The sequence below is a fragment of the Chlorocebus sabaeus genome, chromosome 14 (genome assembly GCF_047675955.1).
Source record: "Chlorocebus sabaeus isolate Y175 chromosome 14, mChlSab1.0.hap1, whole genome shotgun sequence".
In the NCBI taxonomy this organism is placed as follows: Eukaryota; Metazoa; Chordata; class Mammalia; order Primates; family Cercopithecidae; genus Chlorocebus; species Chlorocebus sabaeus.
In genome coordinates this window covers 80283004-80302703 of record NC_132917.1, presented here as the reverse complement: position 1 = coordinate 80302703, position 19700 = coordinate 80283004, and the positions used below count along the sequence as shown (strand labels likewise).

General features: G+C 39.9%; 1 protein-coding gene across 5 annotated transcripts in view; it reads right to left on the bottom strand.

Annotated features, from left to right (window-relative positions):
• The window catches only part of CTNNA2 (catenin alpha 2), a 1149887-nt gene that overhangs the window by 308213 nt on the left and 821974 nt on the right, over window positions 1-19700 (bottom strand). Inside the window, exon 1 of one of the 5 annotated variants that reach the window (XM_073023120.1) lies at window positions 15850-15971. The exons of the other annotated variants lie outside the window; for them this stretch is intronic. The gene's annotated coding sequence lies outside the window, so the exon portion shown is untranslated. Of the gene's footprint in view, window positions 1-15849; window positions 15972-19700 lie in introns of those variants that run through there. 5 annotated transcript variants of the gene reach the window in all.

The window sequence follows — 19700 nt, the reverse complement described above, 5'->3', positions numbered from 1 at the left end:
GCCGATTGAAAGAAGTATTTCAAGAAGAAAAGGATCAAGTGTGCCCAAGCTGCTGATAGTAAGAGGTGGACTGAGAGTCCTCCACTGGATTTGGGACCTTCACAAGCGTAGGTTGGGGCAGAGTGCAGGTGCTGAAAGCTTAATTGGAGAGGCCTCAAGAGAGAATGGGTGATTACAAATACTGGAATAGCTCTTCCCTTAAGAAGTTTTGTTACCAAAGGGATAAAGGAATGGGGAAATAGCTAGAGAGAAACTGAAGTCAAGTTATATATATATAAGTGTGTGAGGGAGAATTTAGATGTTTGTGTGCTGATAGAAATGATCCCACAGAATATTGTTTAGGTTTCTTAACAGACCTTACCCATCTTCTTTTCTTTCTATTTTTGACTGGTTTATTTTTAGCCAAAGTACCAATTGCCAAAGAAAAAACATCACTCCTCACATTTTTAGTAATTCCTTTTATTGGTTCAAAAGGATCGTGATCAGAAATGAGTTCCAGTCCTATTTTTCTTATAAATAATTGTGTGAAAATGGTAAGTTTGTTTTTTCCTTGTGCCCTTTATTCTGCATTTGCAGGCCAACACGATCAAAGAAATGGTAGCACACATACATTTCTTGGCAGTCGATAAAAAGAGTGTTCTAGAAGTAAACGACACAAAACCAGGGGATAATCAAACTTCCCAATTATATAATCATTTTCATGTTTTTTTCTCTTCAGGCTTGGAACACTGGAGATTTTTTTATGTGGTTTTCTATCAAAAGTCACCGGATGTAAAATGACAAAGTCAGTCAAAGGAGCCCATGTAAACTTCAATTCATACATGGATGATCTTAAGACAACATCTATTCTTGCCTCGTTACAATGGATTCCTCTAATTAAAATTACAATTTTAGCTAGGCCAAGAGAATATAAAAAAATCATAAACCCTAGAATGTGACGTAGTGTTATGGATTGAATGGTGTCTCTCCAAAGGATGTTGAAGTCATAATCTCCGATACCTGTGAATGTGATTACATTTGAAAATAGTGTCTTTCAGATGATCAAATTCAGATGAGGTCATTAGATGTGCCCTAACCCAATGTAACTGTTTCCTCATAGAAAAGGGGAAATTTGGACATAGAGACAGACACACATAGAAAGATCACTCTGTTCTCTTGCAGGGACATAGGGAGATCACCACCTACAAGTCAAGCAACATTTGAGGTTACCAGAAGCTAGGACAGAAGAATGGTACAGACTATCCCTGATACCTTGATCTTTGACCTCTATCCTCCCAAACTGTGACACAATACATTTCTGTTGTTTAAGCCACCTAATGTGTAGTATTTTGTTCCGGTACCCTCTAGAAAATCAATACACTTAAAATTTAGTAAATAGAATTCAGGTCACTGTTAAAACATTAAATGAGCAAACAAAAAGCATGCAAACAAAAAACTGGCACTCTGCTTTTTTTTCATAATTTGAAATTTTGTATGAAAAGAAAAATTTTTAAAAAATTAGGTGGTAGTTGATTATTTCAGTGCATGAAACATTTTATTTGCCTGGAAAGAAACTATTTATATAATCAGGAAAAAATAAAACTCTTCAAATAAAATTTATCATTGTAATTTGTATGTTAATTTCAGGATGACCATGACTGCCTGCTCCCTGGCAAAGCCAATCTGACAACACTGTCAATTAGCTCTTACAGCAGCAGCATTGTTTATTTACAAGGAGAACTGACTTCGAGTTCCAGTTCACCAAGTTCATCAGAGGGCAAATGAGAATTGCAGTGCTTGGAGACTTAATTTTAGATGTACTTACATGTTGTCTGGATGGCCCAACTCCAGGTGATACTATTTGCTGATTTTTCTAAACATCTTTATTTAGATGCAATGCACATGCCATAGAATTCACTCAAAGCATACAATTTAATGAGTTCAGAGTTGTGCAACCATCAGCACTCTCTACATGTAGACACTTTTATCTTCCCCAAAATAAATTGGTTACCCATTACTAATCACTTCCCATTCCCTCTACCCTTTCCTCAAGCCATAGGCAGTCACTAATCTACTTTCTGTCTCCAGATTTGCCTGTTCTGGATATGTAATATAAATGAAATTGTACAATGTACAGTCTTTTGTGACTACCTTCCTTTACTTAGCACAATGTTTTTAAGGTTCATCTATGTTGTAGCATGCATCACTACTTCATTCTTTTTTATTGCTGAATCATATTCCATTGCATGGCTATACCATATTTTGCTTATCTATTCATCAGGCAGTAGACATTTGTGTTCTTTACAATTTTTGGCTGTTGTGAATAATTCTGTATGAACATTCATGTGCAAGTGTGTGTGTGGATGTATGTTCTCCTATCTCTTGGATTATACCCAGAAGTGGAATTACTGGATTATATGGTAACTTTATATTTAGCAACTTGAGAACCTACCTACCTATTTTCCAAAATAGCTGCACCATTTTACATTCCCATCAGCAATGAGTGGGCATTCTAATTTCTCCATATCCTCTCCAACACTTATTATTGTCCATCTTCTTTTTTTATTATAGCCATCCTAGTGGGGGTGAAGTTGTATTTCACTATGGTTTTGATTTGCAGTTCCCTAATGGGTAATGAAGTTGAGGATATTTTCATGTGCTTATTAGCCATTTGAATGTCTTCCTGGATGAATGTCTATTCAAATCTCTGGTATAATAAAAAATATTTAGTCTTCATCCTTTGTATCTGACACACAACTTCTAAAATGCTTGGAAGCTCTAGAGTGATCAGCGTCTTTTCTATATTAATGAGATGACTGGTGGTCCCTAGATAGCTTCAGCATGGGGGCTGTTTGCCAAAAAGACCAAACCATGATTAAAAGCATGTAAATTTCGGCCACCCATCCAGATCTTTGGGGAGGAGGTAGGAGCTGGAACTTGGGTGGCCAATGATTTAACAAATCATGCCTATATGATGAAATCTCCATTAAAAAAAAAAATCTCTAAACATCAAGATTCAGAGAATTTCCAAATTGTTGTTCCAAACACATCCACATTCTGGGGGAGGCGTACTCCAACTCCACAGGGACAGAAGATCCTGTGTTCACGACTCTTCTGGACTTTGCCCTGTGTACTCCTTCATCTGGCTGTTCATTTGTGTCCTTTATAATAAACTGGTAAAGTTAAGTTAAATGCCTTCCTGACTTCTATGAGCCTTCCTAGCTAATTACTGAATCTGAGGAGGGAGTGATGAGAACCCTCAATTTATAGCCAGTTGGTCAGAAGCATGGGTGACCCAGGATTTGGGATTGGAGTATGACATGGGGGCACTATCGTGGAACTGAGACCTTTAACTCATGAGATCTGATGCTAGTTCCAGGTAGATAATGCCAGAACTGAATGGAGTTTTTGCATCAACCAAAAAGTCAAATATTTATAACTTGTTTCCCAAAGTCTGTATATAATTGTCAACAGAACTAATCAAACAAATTTTGTGTCTTACACAAGAGATAGAATGAGACTCTAAGTCTGTGGTCTGGAAACCTTGATGTGATCATCATTGTGTGGCTAAATGGCTGTATGTCACCTGGTACATTCAACTAGCCTTGTTGTTTCTCTTTCATGAGGCATAAAATGGGAAGAGACTCAATTCTTCCCAATCTAGTGGAAAATTATGAAGATTAAAGAAAATTATGAATGTGAAAACCTTTTGAAAAGTGAACCATTATAAGAGGGTATTCACAGCAATCAAAACTTTGCCAAAGGCCTCTCTTAAAGCCACAAACTTGAAGACGGCAAAGGGCCATGAGAAATCTCACAGAAAGTTACCAGCTGGCTGATCCTTCTCTACAGGGTTCAGAGAGATGAGCAAGTTCAAGGCAGTTCTTCCCCTAAGAGATGCCATTGTAGAACCAGGCTTGCAAATTACTGGCTGTACTGACCTAACCGCAGGACTGCTCCATAGATTACAGTTATTATCGACGTCCATAAAGAATCTAGCAAGTACTGACAGGGGTAGTCTGACTTGAAATGATTAAGATTGCATGAGACAGATTAAGCCTTGTCAGTCAAAAGAAGAAAAATAAATCTTATTTATTTTCTCTTCAATTACTTGTATGTTTGATGAAAAAGCAGCATATACTTTGTAAGCACAATGGCCAACGTTTTTAAGAAGCTACATTAATAACTTGGTGGCGTTCCAATGTAAAAGTATCATTCTTAGATTAAAATGCCTGGGAAATGAACTCCCCAAAGACACGCAAAAGGAGTCACTTGCTTACAGAAAACGTCAAGATCAAATATGTTTGAGCTACTCCAGTACAAATAATCTCCCCTAGCTCAAAGTCATGTGTCATCTGATTTCTTCGGATATACCTAGTCCTAATTGTTTATAAATGGTTTGTTTCTTACACTTTTCCTCTCATGGCTTTATTAAGATGGTGAGTTCATTGACCACATTGAAGACAAGGCTGTCTTACTCTTCTTTTGAGTCTCCAGTAGCACCAAACCCATGGTAGGTATTTAATCAGTAGGGGATGACCAGTTGAAGAAGCAATATGCAACGTATATTCTTGAGGAACCTACAATTTCTAAATCCACACTGGAAGAGGTATTTCTACTTCTCTCTGCATAGCTGGTATAAGATTTGTCAGCGTATCCACCTTATATAGAAAGTATTTGCAGAGTTGGGTTATGGTATTCAATTTTTTTCTTTTACGATTGAGTTCATAAAAATGGCCCCTCAACCCAAACCTATCTCTAATAAAAATCAAATATTCTATCTACTGAAAGTTTCGGCATAGACTTCATTAATACCCTTTCTAAGTCAGTGCCATAAACCCCCTAGATGCAACTCAAACATTACAAATCATAGTTTGGGGATGACTATCTGGCTATAAAATATTTTATTCCTTGCAAAAGAGAGTTGATTATTGAAACTCAATGGATGGGTGCGATACACACACACACACGTGCACACACACACGTTATATTATTAGTGAAAGTGGTTTGTTTTTGTAGATGTTAAAAAAAATCCACCATATGTCAGCCTCAGCACTCCCTATATTCACACTTCCATGGAGATTCATCTCTTCAGCTACTGGCCAATAGAGAGCAAATACCACTCATTGTGCCATTCTGGTATGAAGTACAGTGAAGTAGACTCATCAGAAATACACTAAAAATAGCCAGCTCTGATTGTAATCAGGGATAGAAAATGTGCATTCCTGTTCATCTTAATGTGCTGTTTCATTTTTAAATTTGTTCCTTTGTTGTTTTTTTGTCTTTTGCTCCTGGCCTATCCAAAAGCTCTAGAGTCCCCCCATCCTGCCTGGTGATTGGAATTCTAATCACAAGCTTAGCTCTCTCAAATCATTAGGAAAACTACCAGGACTGCAGTAAGTTGGCACCAGTCACTTTCTTCTGTATGTTAATCACTTAGAGGTTTATATTAGGGCATTTGGACTGGCTTTGGCAAAAATAAAAAGGATGTACCTTCTTCACCAGTCAGTGGTGGAGGCAGCTCTCCAGAGTTGGCCATGCTCAGATGCCAAGAGAGAAGGCCTAAATGTATGCTTTTTAAATGCTGGGTCAGCATTGAAGGACTTCCACCTAACCCAACTGTTAGCATGTTCCCACAGTGCTCCCATAGCCAACAATTTGATATTATTTGTACTGCTCTCCCATTCCTCATTTTGGACCATCTGCTTTGGCTGAAGGCCCAGCTGTTACTGAAATGTTCTGTTTTCTCAAAAAAGGTTTTCTGGAGCTCCCACAGAAAGACTTCCAGAATATTCCCTCTTTTAATCCTTTCTCCCCTCCCATTTTCTGCTTTAAAAGTAAAAAAAGAAAATAATTTAAAAAGGCCAGGTGCAGTGGCTCACGCCGGTAATCCCAGCACTTTGGGAAGCCAAGGTGGGTGGATCACCTAAGCTCAAGAGTTCAAGACCAGCCTGGCCAACATGGTGAAACCCTGTCTCTACTACAAATATAAAAATTAGCCGGGCATGGTGGCACGCGCCTGTAGTCTCAGCTACTCGGGAGGCTGAGGCAGGAGAATCTCTTGAACCCGAGAGGCAGAGGTTGTGGTGAGCCGAAATTGTGCCACTGCAGTCCAGCCTGGGCAAGAGTAACATTCTATCTTAAAAAAAAAAAAAAAAAAAAAAAAAAAAAAGTAAAATACATTCCCTTTCTGATTTTACTGCTGCCCATACATTCTGCTCTAGGAAGCCACCTGGGGAGCAGGCCTTTGGCAGCCTTGGGCTTGCTACTATCCTCTGGACGAGCCGACTTCCCATGGTGGGGTCAATTTGCCTACTATAAGGGGCTGCAGCAAGTCCTCCTATGACTTGTCTCTACCTTTTGACATAAAACATTGGCAGTTAAGGTGCTTGAAGTGTCTCCCAGTTGTTGGGTGCAGCATTCCCCAGGGAGAGTCCATCATGCCTGAAGACAGTACCGAACCACTAGTTACCCACAGATTCATCCATGAAAAGTCAGTAGTTTTTGGCTTCTTGGTACAATCAGGAGGTGGTGTGTGTGTGTGTGTGTGTGTGTGTGTGTGTGTGTGCGCGCGCGCGCGCTCACACATCCTGCAGCATGGGTGGGAAGGAAGCTTATGAAGGGAGTGTGGAGTATCGTTCTTCAGCATCTGCCTCTCAAAACTGCTCTAGCTTTTCTGATTAGTTTCCATAGGAGCAAAAAGGAAAATAAAAGGGCGGGGCGGGGGGGGGGGGTGTTACTGTAGCCAAACAGAACATTTCTATAGCAGAAACAAAAGAGCTTGTGACTTTTTTTTGTCCCGTTTACCTTTTTATTTTTTTTGGGGGGAGGGGGGCGGCGTGGACAGAGTCTGGTTCTGTCACCCAGGCTGGAGTGCAGTGGCACAATCTTGGCTCACTGCAACCTCCGCCTCCCAGGTTCAAGTGATTCCGTGCCTCAGCCTCTCGAGTAGCTTGGATTACGGGCGTACGCCACCACGCCTGGCTAATTTTTTGTATTTTTAGTAGAGATGGGGTTTCACCATGTTAACCAAGATGGTCTCGATCTCCTGACCTCATAATCTGCCCACCTCAGCCTCCCAAAGTACTGGGATTACAGGGGTAAGCCACTGTGCCCGGCTTTGTCCCATTTTGTTATCCCACACCCAACCCAGCTGAAAATGTCCAGGTAATTTGCCTTTTTAAGATGCAGAGTGTTAAGATGGAGGAGTAAGGAGGCCCAAGTTGGTAATGGGCTGGGAACAATGCTCAATGTTCTATAAGGTTTTGTGTCCCTCATATATCCCCTTTGAATATCTCCACTTGTCTCCCACATGAGTGCATGTCCTCGACTTTGAGACTTCATCTTTTATGAATTAAAATTTGCATAGAGTCACTTCTTAAGTATTTGAACACAGCACCTTACAGAACCTGCTTTTAAAACTGGAGTCTAATGTTACACAAATCTGTTTCCTTTGAAAATGTTTTCTATATAAGCAAGTACATCTTCAACAGCAAACAATTTTAAGATGGTTGTTTAAGTAAAATGTAGCATGTTTTGAAATTTTTAAAATGGAAAACTCAAAGTACTATCTAGGGGTTTGAGATGCATAGATGCAAGCATTTGTTAAAACTCATTCACTGTGTATAAATTTTACCTAAAAAGATAAGCAAATACCAAACTTTAGATAATAATCTGCATAAGGTGAAGTGTACTAATGTCTGCAATTCCTTCGAAATGCTTCAAAAATAGGATGGATAGATTATCTGATAAAGCAAATATAGCAAAATGGAAATTGTAAAATTGAGGGGGCAGGTTGCTATAATCTGAATGCTTGTGTCCCCCTAAATTCATATGTTAAAACCCAATCCCCAGTGTGAGGGTACTTAGAGATGAGGCCTTAGAGCCCTCATGAGTAGAATTAGTATTCTTATAAAAGGGGCCCCCAAAAGCTGCTTTGCCCCTTTCACCCTATGAGAATATGGGCAGAAGGTGCTATCCATGAGGAACAAACCCTCATCAGACACTGAATATCCTGGAGTCCTAATCTTGAACTTCCCAGACTTCAGAACCATGATAAATAAATTTCTATTGCTTTTAAGTCAGCCAGTCTAAGGTACTCTGTTATAGCAGCCCAAATGAACTAAGACATGAGTACATGGTTGCTCACCGTACAATTTCTTCAATTTTTCTGTATATTAAAAAGTTTTCATAATAAAATGAAGGTATGGAAGGAGAGACACAGCATTTGGCATTGGGAGAGTTGAGTCCTGGTCCCAGCGTGGCATGAACCAGCTGTACAATGTGGTCAACTCTTAACTTTTCTGGGTCTTGGTTTCCCCATCTACAAAATTAGAATCTCAAATGCATTTTTGTGTCTAATAACCTATTATTTTCAGAAACAAACATGGATTAAATGGTCAGAAGCCTTCAATTCACAGGAATTGAGGGCTCCCACTTATTGAATTTATATACTCTAAAGGAAACACTGAAAATTCTGTATTCAACATTTTACCAGTTGGAAAGCTCTAATGTGCCTTTCTGATTGTGTCATCTCTCCTAGTGCAAACTTCTCATCTGGTGCCAAGTACTGATGCCAGAAGCACAGTGGGCAGGAATAACCTCTCCCAGATCAATTGGCCTGGAAAATTTGAGAAAAAACAATTACACTGCTGTCCCATGGTGCTCTACTCAAACTATTTTCATGTGATTGTATACTGTGCTGTAACTTCAGACCCCACAGCCCTGTGGTCTGACCCCAGGCAGAGTGGAAGCCACCTGTAGGATAAGGCATTTGGGGCCAGTCTGAAGGTAGGCCTTCCTCCTCACTCCTCTTTCTTACCCTCAAATTATATTCTCCATTCCCAGTTCAAAACGTCTGCCATTATGAGATGATCATTTGACTGGAGGCTCTATTTTTTATTAAAAATGCAACTACTCCTGAGTAGGTAACACGTTCAACTGTATCAGCCATTTAAATCACATTGTTAAGAACCCCCACATCTTTTCCAGGTGGCACGTAGTAGTAGGAAAAGAGGAGGGGCTCTAATGAAAGTTTTCTCCCTGTCTATAATATTCTTTTCCTAACCTCGTACTGAAACTATAACTCATCCTTTAAGCTGAGATGGAACCTTATACGCAAAGCATCCCTGATTAACCCATCTGAAAGTCACCTCTCTTTCATTGTACTCCTTTCTTTCTTAATTCATTCAACCAACTAAAGTCTTTTGAGCACCTACAACTTATTGGAAACTACTCTGTGTTCTGCGGTTACAGTGGGAAACAAGACAAATGTGGTCCTTGCCTTTGAGGGAATGATATTCCCACGTGCTGATCTGGGACTTTCCTGGTTTTCGCATTAAAAGTCTCACATCCCTGCAACTTTCTCAGTCCCGGGCAGACCAAGAGGATTGGTCATGCTGGTTGGAAACATAAACAATTATATCAGTTGCAATGCAATTATTATTATTAGAAGGAGCGAAGGTGCTCTGATTGTGCATCAAGAGAGGATTTCACTTACCCTCTGAAAAACTGAGAGGTAAAGAAGGGCAACGCAATCCCAGATAAGGAAAAATAATCACATTCAAAGACTCTGATGTTAGAAAGAGTGTGGGATGTCTGAGAAATGTAGGGTGACTTTATATCTTGGTTTGCCTGGGACTGTCCTGATTATAGCCTGTTGCCATGGCATCATTATTAATAGTGCCTCCTTTCATTCTCACAAATGTCTTGTTTTTGAAAAATGAATTATATATTCACCCTACAGAAACTGTAAGATGGCCACATGGCCAGAAGAAAGGAATTAAGGGGAGAGTCATGCAAACGAGGCTCTAAGGTCTCAAAAGCTGATTGTTTAAGGTCTCAAGAGACATGCCCAGATTTGGGATATTTTCATAAGAAATATGGGGAAAGTGAGACTCATCATACACAGAGAAGTAGCATGATTATATGTGAATTTTAAACAGAACAGATGCAAGAGTGGATGTGAAAGATCCATTGCTTTTGCTGTGATCCAGGCCAGAGATAACAGTGGCCTAGATTAGGGAGGAAGCATCAGAAATGAAGCTAAGCTGACAATTCGAAATATATTCTTCAAAAGGAAGAAATGACATAATTCATTCTAAGGGCAGAAAGGTCCAGGGAGTTGGAGAGTCTAGGCTGCCACAATTAGCCACATGGGCTAAGCATAACCCTGGAGAGTGCCTTTGACATGCAACACTGTGCAGGGTGCACTGCAGTGCAAGTAGAGGAGGCAGGAGACTGGGTGTCAAAGATGGTGGCTAGGCCAGGTGCGGTGGCTGGCACCTATAATCCCAGCACTTTGGGAGGCCGAGACAGGCAGATCACTTGAGGCCAGGAGTTTGAGACCAGCCTAGCCAACATGGCGAAACCTGTCTCTAGTAAAACTACAAAAATTAGCTGGGTGTGGTGGTGCGCACCTGTAATCCCAGCTACCCAGAGTCTGAGGCAGGAGAATTGTTGCATCCAGGAGGCAGAGGTTGCAGGGAGCCAGGAACATGCCACTGCCTGCAGGATAGAACAAGACTCCATCCCCTCCAACCCCATCCCTGCCACTGCCAAAAAAAAAAAAAAAAAAAGAAAAAGAAAAAGCAAGGTGGTGGCTAGCTTTCTGGTCTGAGCAACTCACTGAACGATGGTATTATGCAGGTAAAAGGAATCTGAAGGAGATTCAGAATCCCATGTCAGTATTCCTGAAACCCTCTTAAATGAATGTGTCACTCTACCATGCATTTTGATCATGCATCTGCATAATTTATCTTGCTCTTCCTCTCATGCTCTCTAAACAAACTATAAGTACTCTAGAGCAGACAACAGATTGAATTCATCTCTTCAACCACCCACAAAGCCCAGTGCAGGATCCACCATGAGATAAGCCCTTGGAAACTCTTGGAAGTAGGTGACTAAATGGGTAAGTAGGTAAGGGGATTACCTTCTGCAAAGAGAAGACTAGATGAAGAAGGGTTAGACAGACTTGTGGAAAGGTGATAGCCTTTAGTAACTAATTCCTAGTTACTCTGAGTCAATAGACCAATACAGCAATCCAAAAACTTTTCCTGTAAAGGGCTGATATTATAGTAAATATTTTAGGCTCTGCAGTCTCTGTCGCAAGGAATCTGCTTTTCCATTGTAATGAATAGACAGTTATAGAAAATATGTAAACAAATAGGTATGGCTGTGTTCCAATGAAACTTTATGTATGGATACTAAAATCTGAATTTTATATAATTTTCAAATGTTGCAAAATATTATTCTTCTTTTGGTTTATTTCCAGCCATTTAAAAACATAAACTCATTCTTATCTTGCAGGACCTATAAAAACAGGCAGCAGCTGAATTTGGCTTTAGGGCCACTGAACCCTGGACCAGTATATCCATTCCCCTGATATGGAGGATAGCGAGGCCTCTTATCATACATTTTTCCAAGCAGAATTACTTAAAAGCTCACTCTAAATGCCTTCTTTTTCTTCTAGTCTCAAGAACAAGGAAGATATCTAAGATCATGCCATGTGTGCTCTCTAATTCATCTTTGTAAAATGGCTTTGATTTCTTAAATGTTTTCTCTTCAACCTTCTTCTGGGGCCTTCTTTCCTTCTCTGCTTTCCCTCTTTAACTTTCCTTTTTTATTGGGTAAGTTTGTTCTCTCACTAATAAATTTTACTTTTACTACCAGAAGCATTACTGGGCTTGACATTTTTAGTGAGGATGCTGAGATTTCTCCAGTTTTTGTTTATCACTTGCCTTTTCACAATCATGGACAGCCACAGACCTTCCTAAATTAAGGATTGATGCTTACACAGCATGACCTATACCTGAAAATCTATTAACAATTAACAGCCAGTAAAAACAGACAACCCAAAGATCCAGAGGCTGCCAGCTTCATGGGAGGTGAGGGTCAATTTACGGTGCTGATGATGTGCACAGGACTTAATATAGTAATTCCTGTTCAACAGTATCTGGAACTCTACACTGGTCATAAAAACAGTGAGTGAGTTTGTTTGTTTAAGGAGAAACACTGTTCTATGCACACAATAATTTCCAAAACTAAACTAAGACATGCAAGTAAGAGGGAGAGTTTCATTATAGGGCAATTAGACCAAGGCTGGAGACCCTCACTAAAATACACTCCATTAAATGCGTTCTGCCAAGAGGACTCGTGTCCAGTGGAAACCTTACTCCTGCATGGGAATGGTACCTCCAATGGCAGATAGCATCTGCCCAAATGCACAGCTTACAAAATGAAAGAAAATTTGACACAAAAAGCAGAAGAATTGGAGTAGCATCAATGGAGTCATATTATTATTTTTTTCCCAGATCTAGACAAGATGTAAGTTATGACAATCATAGCCAAGATTCTGGAGGGGAGCAGTTCTTAAGGCTATGAATATAATGGGGGTTGAGAAGAAAAAGTGGGGACCCTCACTCTTTTCTCAAGCCAATCCATCTTTGGTCTGTCATTGGCTGGAGACCACCCTGCCCTTTTGGTTTTTGCTAGCGAAAACTAGCTGGTCATCATTGCTCGGAAATATAACCCTTTATCTGGGAGATAGCAGAAGTAGTGAAGGGAGGGAGAGAGGATGGGAGCATAGTGAGTATCCTGAAAGAGATGCCTTCTCCCCATTTCCCATCACAGAGAACACTTGTAAAGACAACTAGCAGTTATGGTCTTCTCCAACAAGCTAGGCTTTCTGAGTATCTCTATTATCGGAAAGGTAGTGCTTTGATGTGCAACCCTATTTCTCAATCGACTTATCTCTGTAATCAGTTTCTTTGGAATGTCGTATTGTGGTGAATTAGATGTCAAACACACCAGGCTGAATTGGAGAGTATTTAAACCCATACACTTCGATGGCATTAAAATGAGCCCTGGCAATCAAATGGAGGCAAGAGAATTTGACAGACAGCAAATACAAATCCTGCCACATGAGTATGTCTGGCGTGGTACCACATGCCCGATGTGATAATGAATACCTAATGTGCTGACACATTCGTGGCTGCTCTGCATTTGATTCACCTCAGTTGTGGCAGACTCAGCCTTGTTAGATAAAAGGGCTGCACTTCTTCTTTGCATCATTCACTGGCCCGTGGAAATGGACTGTTTTCACAAACTGCTAATTCTGAAAGCCTTTAGTGGATGGAGCCAGTGTAAGGAAAAAAAAAAAAAATACAGTTTAAAAGCATGCTCTGAATTTGCTAATAGGCATGCATGGTCCTTTTGGAACCAAAATAGAATTTTTGATGAAGTACCTTGTGGCAAATCTGAAATATTAGCCTGGGGGCCCCAACAAGACATAATTCACTCCACGGGTGAGAACAAATCTCATTTCCACATCCATTCCTCTAAACTCATTACTGACCCCGGGGGAAAATGCTAGCCTGGAGCAAGTTTTAATAAAGACACTGGTGGTGCCGTTGCTATAGTACTAAATGCAATAATGAGCAACAAGCCTCTTGGTGGCAATGGACCCCCTGGACCTGTGGAGACCCCGGAAGGCAGCTTCTGAAGGGCTTAACACACCACCCAGAGCAGAACACAGTGTCCAGAAAAGATTTCATTACTTTATGTGATAATTTGTCACATAAGACTCACTCTGGCTTAAATGGCCTGATTGTCAGCTTGCCTTCAAATGAACAATTGCTGAGAATAATTTATTTTAAATTAATTTCAACTGAAAAAAAGAAAAAAGTAGATGCAGTTGGGAAATTAAGAAAATGATTTTGGGGTCAGAAAGATCTAGATTCAAATTTCAGATCCAGGACACATTTTATTACCTCCTTAGGGCTTAATCTCTCCCACTAGAAGTAGTCTCTTAACTAAGTACAAGTTATCTGTGGGCATGGCCTCTGCCTTTATTGTTTCCTGTTTTATTCCCAAATGCTTTGTCATATAATGATGCTCAATGGATACTGTTAAGTAGATCCACTTTAAAGGATTATTATGAAGACTAAGAAAGTGAACATATGTAAAACCTTTGGCAACTTGCTTGGCACAAGGTAGCTCCACAATGAATTCAGAGCATATTCAATGCTATTATAAGACCACAGGCAGAAAGGCCACAAGAAGGGCTTAGAATGGAAAATCCGAACAAATGAAGAAGTTTGACAACTACTGTGGTTCTGGTAGGAAGGGGCCAGACTCAAGGAGTTGAAGGAAGTGTTCTATGGAAGAACATGGCAGGGAGGGGTGCAGGACACCTTGAAAATGCCAGTGGGTACTCCGGAAGAGCCACAAGCCAGTTATAACAGGTGGGAGGTCATGCTTGCTAATCAATCCTCAGCTTTAACAAGAAGATTGGAAAGTTTCCTTGGGTTTCCAGAGTGGATCTATATCTAGGCAGGTACTGTCAAATGAAAAACTGAAGCTTGTGGCTAGGGAACATACATACTCAGCCATTCCCCTATGGACAGTCACTTTCCTGCCACACACAAATATGCCCTTTTACCTCACACAACTTGAAGTCACCACATCAAAAGTTCTAATGTCGCTTCCTCATTCAGGACAGAGAAAAGTTCTCAGGAGGGAAGTACAAATGTATCTGGAAGCACACCCTATCCTGACTTGTTAAGGTGAGGATTCTCCTTACTTCCCGCTGCATCCTAACACAGCCCTTCCGTTTCAGTCTGGCCAATCTGTTCCCTACATCCTCTGTGACCATAGGATGACTTCCTTATTCCCACGTGCCTGCTCTTTGACCAAAACTACATATTCTTTAAGTCTGAAATAATCTATACAACCTTTCCATTCATTAAGAGAGAGAGAAAATGAGAGCATCCTGGTGCAATGGGATCATTCTACTTCTCCTCTCAGTCTTTACCACACTCTTTCATTTGCTTCTACAGAATATGAGAATTTTCTCTAAGTGTTTATAACAGACATCTTGTTTCCTCAAACAAAACATTACTTCTTCAAAGCAGGAACTCCTTGTTGCATATTTTTCCATGAGCTGAACACCAGGCTGGTTATTCACCCAAACGATCCAGCAAATACCTATCAAATAAAGGTTGAAAGGAAGTCAGCAGATACCTGCTTCACATCACATGGACAGGGGCAAACAGAGTTTGTGTGAGTCTCAGGAACTTTCTGCAAATATTTTCAGTAAATATTATACACAAAGTAATCAAAAGGAATACCAACTGCATTGTACAAACTTACATATAAACATATACAGTCATAATGACACTCCATAATGACATTCTGGCCAATGACGGACTGCATATATGACCATAATCCCATAAGATTGTAATGGAACAAATATAGAAACCTGATACATGGTCCTTGATATTGGCATTGCAGATCAAGTAGGGAAAATGACTTATATTCAGTAATGGTGCTGGGACATTTAGTTTTCCATATGAAAAATTTATACAAATAAAAAAACACATACCATCTAGGTTTGTATAAGTACATTCTATGATGTTTGAACAACAATGAAAACACATTTCTTAGAACATATTCTGTCAATAATGGAAGCATGACTGTCATCAAACATACACAACATGCACAAATACAAACACACCCCTCACTCACACACCACATAGCTTTTCTCACAGGCAAAATTCCTAAGCAGCCTCTGATTTAACTTCTGGCTGTAATCAAGTTTTGTAAGCCGGGGCTGCCCGTAACCAGCAAAGCCACTTGGGAAAGAGTCTACAGAGGTCTACAGTCTCTGTAAGAAGATCAGGGCTGACCCACTCCAGCCACTAGGGTTGACTTTCTGGACTACCTGCTGCTGCAGCTGACTGCTCCAAATCTATTCCTCTCCAAGCTGTCCTTCCTGCTCAGTGGGTCTCTCAGTCTCTCAGTCTCTCAGTCAGCCCAGCCATTTCCCTATGGAGAGTCACTTTCTTGCCAGACACAAACATGCCTTTTTACCTCCCAACTTGAAGTCACCACATCAAAGGTTCCAATGCTGCTTCCTCATTCAGGACAGAGCAAAGAAGGAGTTGTTATTGGCCCTTTAATGAGGAACTGATCATGCTTCCCTGACAAAGACAGATAATGACAAAACCCAAAAAAGCAATCCATCTGCTCTCTGATTGCTGGGATTAGAATGTGGGTGAGCGAGGAGACAGGGACAAAGAGTTTGTTTCCATAAAGAACAGAATGGAGAATCCAGAGAGTTCTCCTCATCACTCCAGAATTGTCAACTGTTCACTTCTCATTTCATATTAACTGTGAAATGCATCTAACAGTGAGTGTTAGATAAGCTATCCATATTAATAAGTGAACATTTCCAGGCATCTGAATTGTGGAAAAACAGATAACGTAACATTAAAAAAAAATTATTTATATAAAGCAGGGAAAGGAATTCTAGCTGATATGGTTTCCCACACTGAGCAAACGGATACATGATTATCACAAAGCTGAAAGAAGGAAGTCTTGGGCATACGTTACAGCTAAAGTCAAAGCAGAGGTGCAGATAGGAAAGCAGGAAAGAACAATTAGGGAATTAATTAAATAAAGCTCTGTTTATACTTCTATTGTCAGTGCTAATTATTTGTGGGTTTGAAGTAAGCTCCCCTGTCTTCATTAGTGGTTGTCAGTGAATGATAACATACTTGGATTTCCACACGTCCTGGTTGTTTCCAAGGATTGTATTTGCAGCGTCAGCTCACATTTTCACATGATGACAGTAATAATCAAGAAACCCATACTCACTAAAGCTAACCTTGCTGTTTTTTTTTTTTTTTTTTTTTGGTCTTAAGTAAGAGGTATGTAACTGTTTCCTTGCTCCACACTTTAGCCTCTGTCTAGTTGCTGGTATATCAAGGTAACAGCTCTTCAACTTTGAAGAAGACATGATGGTTAGGTTCTTTGGAAGAGGATGAGTTAGCAAGAGTTCCCTCCACGTGGCATTTGCAGACCACCAAATCCATTCCCACCCTCCGTCCCTCCCATGTCCCTGCTCAGGCCTTCCTGATGCAAGTAAGTGCCTCTAGGCAGGAGATCTGTTTGCAAATCTGTAGGAAGCCTTATAATGAGGAATTGGTGACAGAATCTACTTGCTCATGCCTGTGATCATTAACTTTTCCTTTAATAAAAGAGTAGCAGCTATTCTTTTCTGTTGATTTCTTACAGCTGCCCTCAGAATTACACTCAGAGAGTAGCATGTGTTTGAACTTTTGCAGTACTGTAGAAGTTATGAGGATCTAGCTGGTAGAAGGGGTGGGAGTGGTGGGGGCAAAGACTAGAAGGAGAGAAAATAAATGTCATCAGCAGTAGTGCCTTAGGAACACACCTAGAGAGAGAAACCAGGTTTCTAAAAAGCAAATAAATTAGGGGGCTAGGCACAGTACTTTTGATAACTGAGATAAAGTGTGTAAAAGGGAGGGAGGAATGGAAGAGAAGAGACTGCAGAGAGACCAAAAATCACAGTGTATGAGAAATCTGACACAATTTCACTCCTGGGTGCTCTTTTTTTTGGCCAATAACTCAGATAATCCAATCAAACCCCTCTTTCTTTAAAGCTAGAACTGGAAAAAATTGACATTTTGTTTCCTTTGAAGATTTTTTTCCTTAAATGGAAAGTTTTCTGTGGTACACCTTATTTTAGAATCTCTATATTCTCCTGCTCTCTCTCTCTCTCTTTTTTTTTTTTTTTTTTTTGTTAAAGAAAATTAGAACTATTGGCTAATTTGTGACTTTGTTATTTCTAGGCACATTTTGATTGGCCTTCACAGTCAGATGCTAATGGAGGCGATTCCATTGGCAGAGGGATGGATCCACTTACCCATATCACCCTGAGCAGTACATAAAGATGAACTTCTCGGGAAGAGGCAATGGGGGCAGGGATGGCAGAGGACAACATCTTCTAAGTATAGAAATAGATAAAATGACAAGAAGACTAGAGTTGCCATCTGCTGGAGGATGGAAAGAATGCCATTTGACACTGTTTGCAAGAGCAAAGCTAAACTCATTAGTAAATATAATAAATCTCCATGTGCTGTGTACTGCCAATTAAATAACACAAATTTATAGCAGTATCTTATTATTTCAGCATGGCAGTTTTTGGATAATGTTGAAAATACACGGAGGTAGTAAAACAATAGCATCCATTTTCCCTAATTTGTACTCTGCCTACTCTTAGAAGGGTTGATGAATATTGCTTTATTCCCTTTCAAATGCCAACAAGTTCCTTCAATGTGTATTTCTCACTTTCACCACCGTGACTTTGAAAATGATGATGGGGTTTCTTCTATGAGTATGCCTAGTCATTGCTTCCAGATTTTCTTTCTGCTTATGTAACATGACCAAATGCATGAAGCTCACTTAGGTTCAATATAAAGACCGCTGGACGGAGAATCAGAAGGCTGGGGTTGATAATCTGTTTGCCTACCAGCTACCAATGCAACCATAAACCAATCACTTTACTACTCTGGGTCCTGGCATTTTAAACTGTAAAATTATAAATGCTATGGAGGATGGGCTACATAATCTAAATGATCTCTAAGGTCCTTTTTAGCTCTCAAATTTTGCAAATCTATAAGCATTTCAAACTCATGTAGCACTTATAACATGAATATTCAAGCTAACTTCTCATCATTGCTTCTACTGAATGCAGCAAAACTGTATCTAATGGCCTGATTAATCAGCCATAACCATCTTCTTTGCCAGTGAAGGGAAAAAAATGTTTTCCCCCTTCTCATATTGTAGAGAAAGAGGTAGTTATTTAAACTTGATTTCTCTGATGCTGTTTTTGTTATGGTGAGTGACATAACAAAGTTCTCTGATCAGGAAAAATATAAAACAAAAAACAGCTTTAAGAACCACAGATTTAGAATGGCAAGTAACCTCCAAGACCAAAAGTGGAAACTGAGGTTAAAGGATTCACCTATACTTGAATATCTGGTTTGGTGCCAAAGTAGATTAGATCATTTAATTGGCAAATACTTCCTCACCTGAAAGAAACTCATCATCCTTCTTTCTGTAGCTATAAATCCTGCAAATCTACAGCATCCAAGTCAGGTACCTCCTCCTCTCTAATCAATTCTTGTCCCCTTCAGCCTACAGTGATTCTTCCCTCTTCTAGAAACACTAGTGTTCAATGTCTGAAAAAACCTCACTTGGCAAGTGACATTGTCTTTCATTCATTTATTCATTTGACAGATATTTAATGAACATATTTTTAATGCCTGGCATTCTTCTAGGTGGGACCGAAGCATTAAAACCCCTGTTCTCATGAAGCTTATATTTTAGTGAGGAAGTGGGAGAAATATATATACATAGGAAAATAATATCCAGTAGTAATATGTGCCATGACAGAACATTAAAGCAGGTGCTATGATAATGATCTGATGCCTTCTTTAGATGGAGTGGTCAGGGAAGAGTTCTCTGAGGTAGTGACTCTAAATTGAAACTTGAGTGATGAAAAGGAGATGGCTATGCAAAGATGTGAGGAAAGGCATTCATAAAACAGATCCAGCATGGGGGGGGATCAAAGGAAAGAGTGAGTCTGGAATAAAATCAATAAGAGACATAGTAACAGCAACATGAGGGGAGGGAGGTGGTCAAGGTCCAGATGATTTGAAGTCTCAAGGTCATGCCAAAAAAGGAGTGTTTTATTCCAACCATTCTGGGAAATCACTTGAAGCTAAGAATTTGTTCTCTTTTCATGTAAATCAGTCTCCCCCATATCTAAGAATTAACGTCTTACCTTTTAAAAATTTCTCACAATTCCTAGGGCCTCCAAACCTTTTTACATAAAAGGTTTTTTAATAAATAGC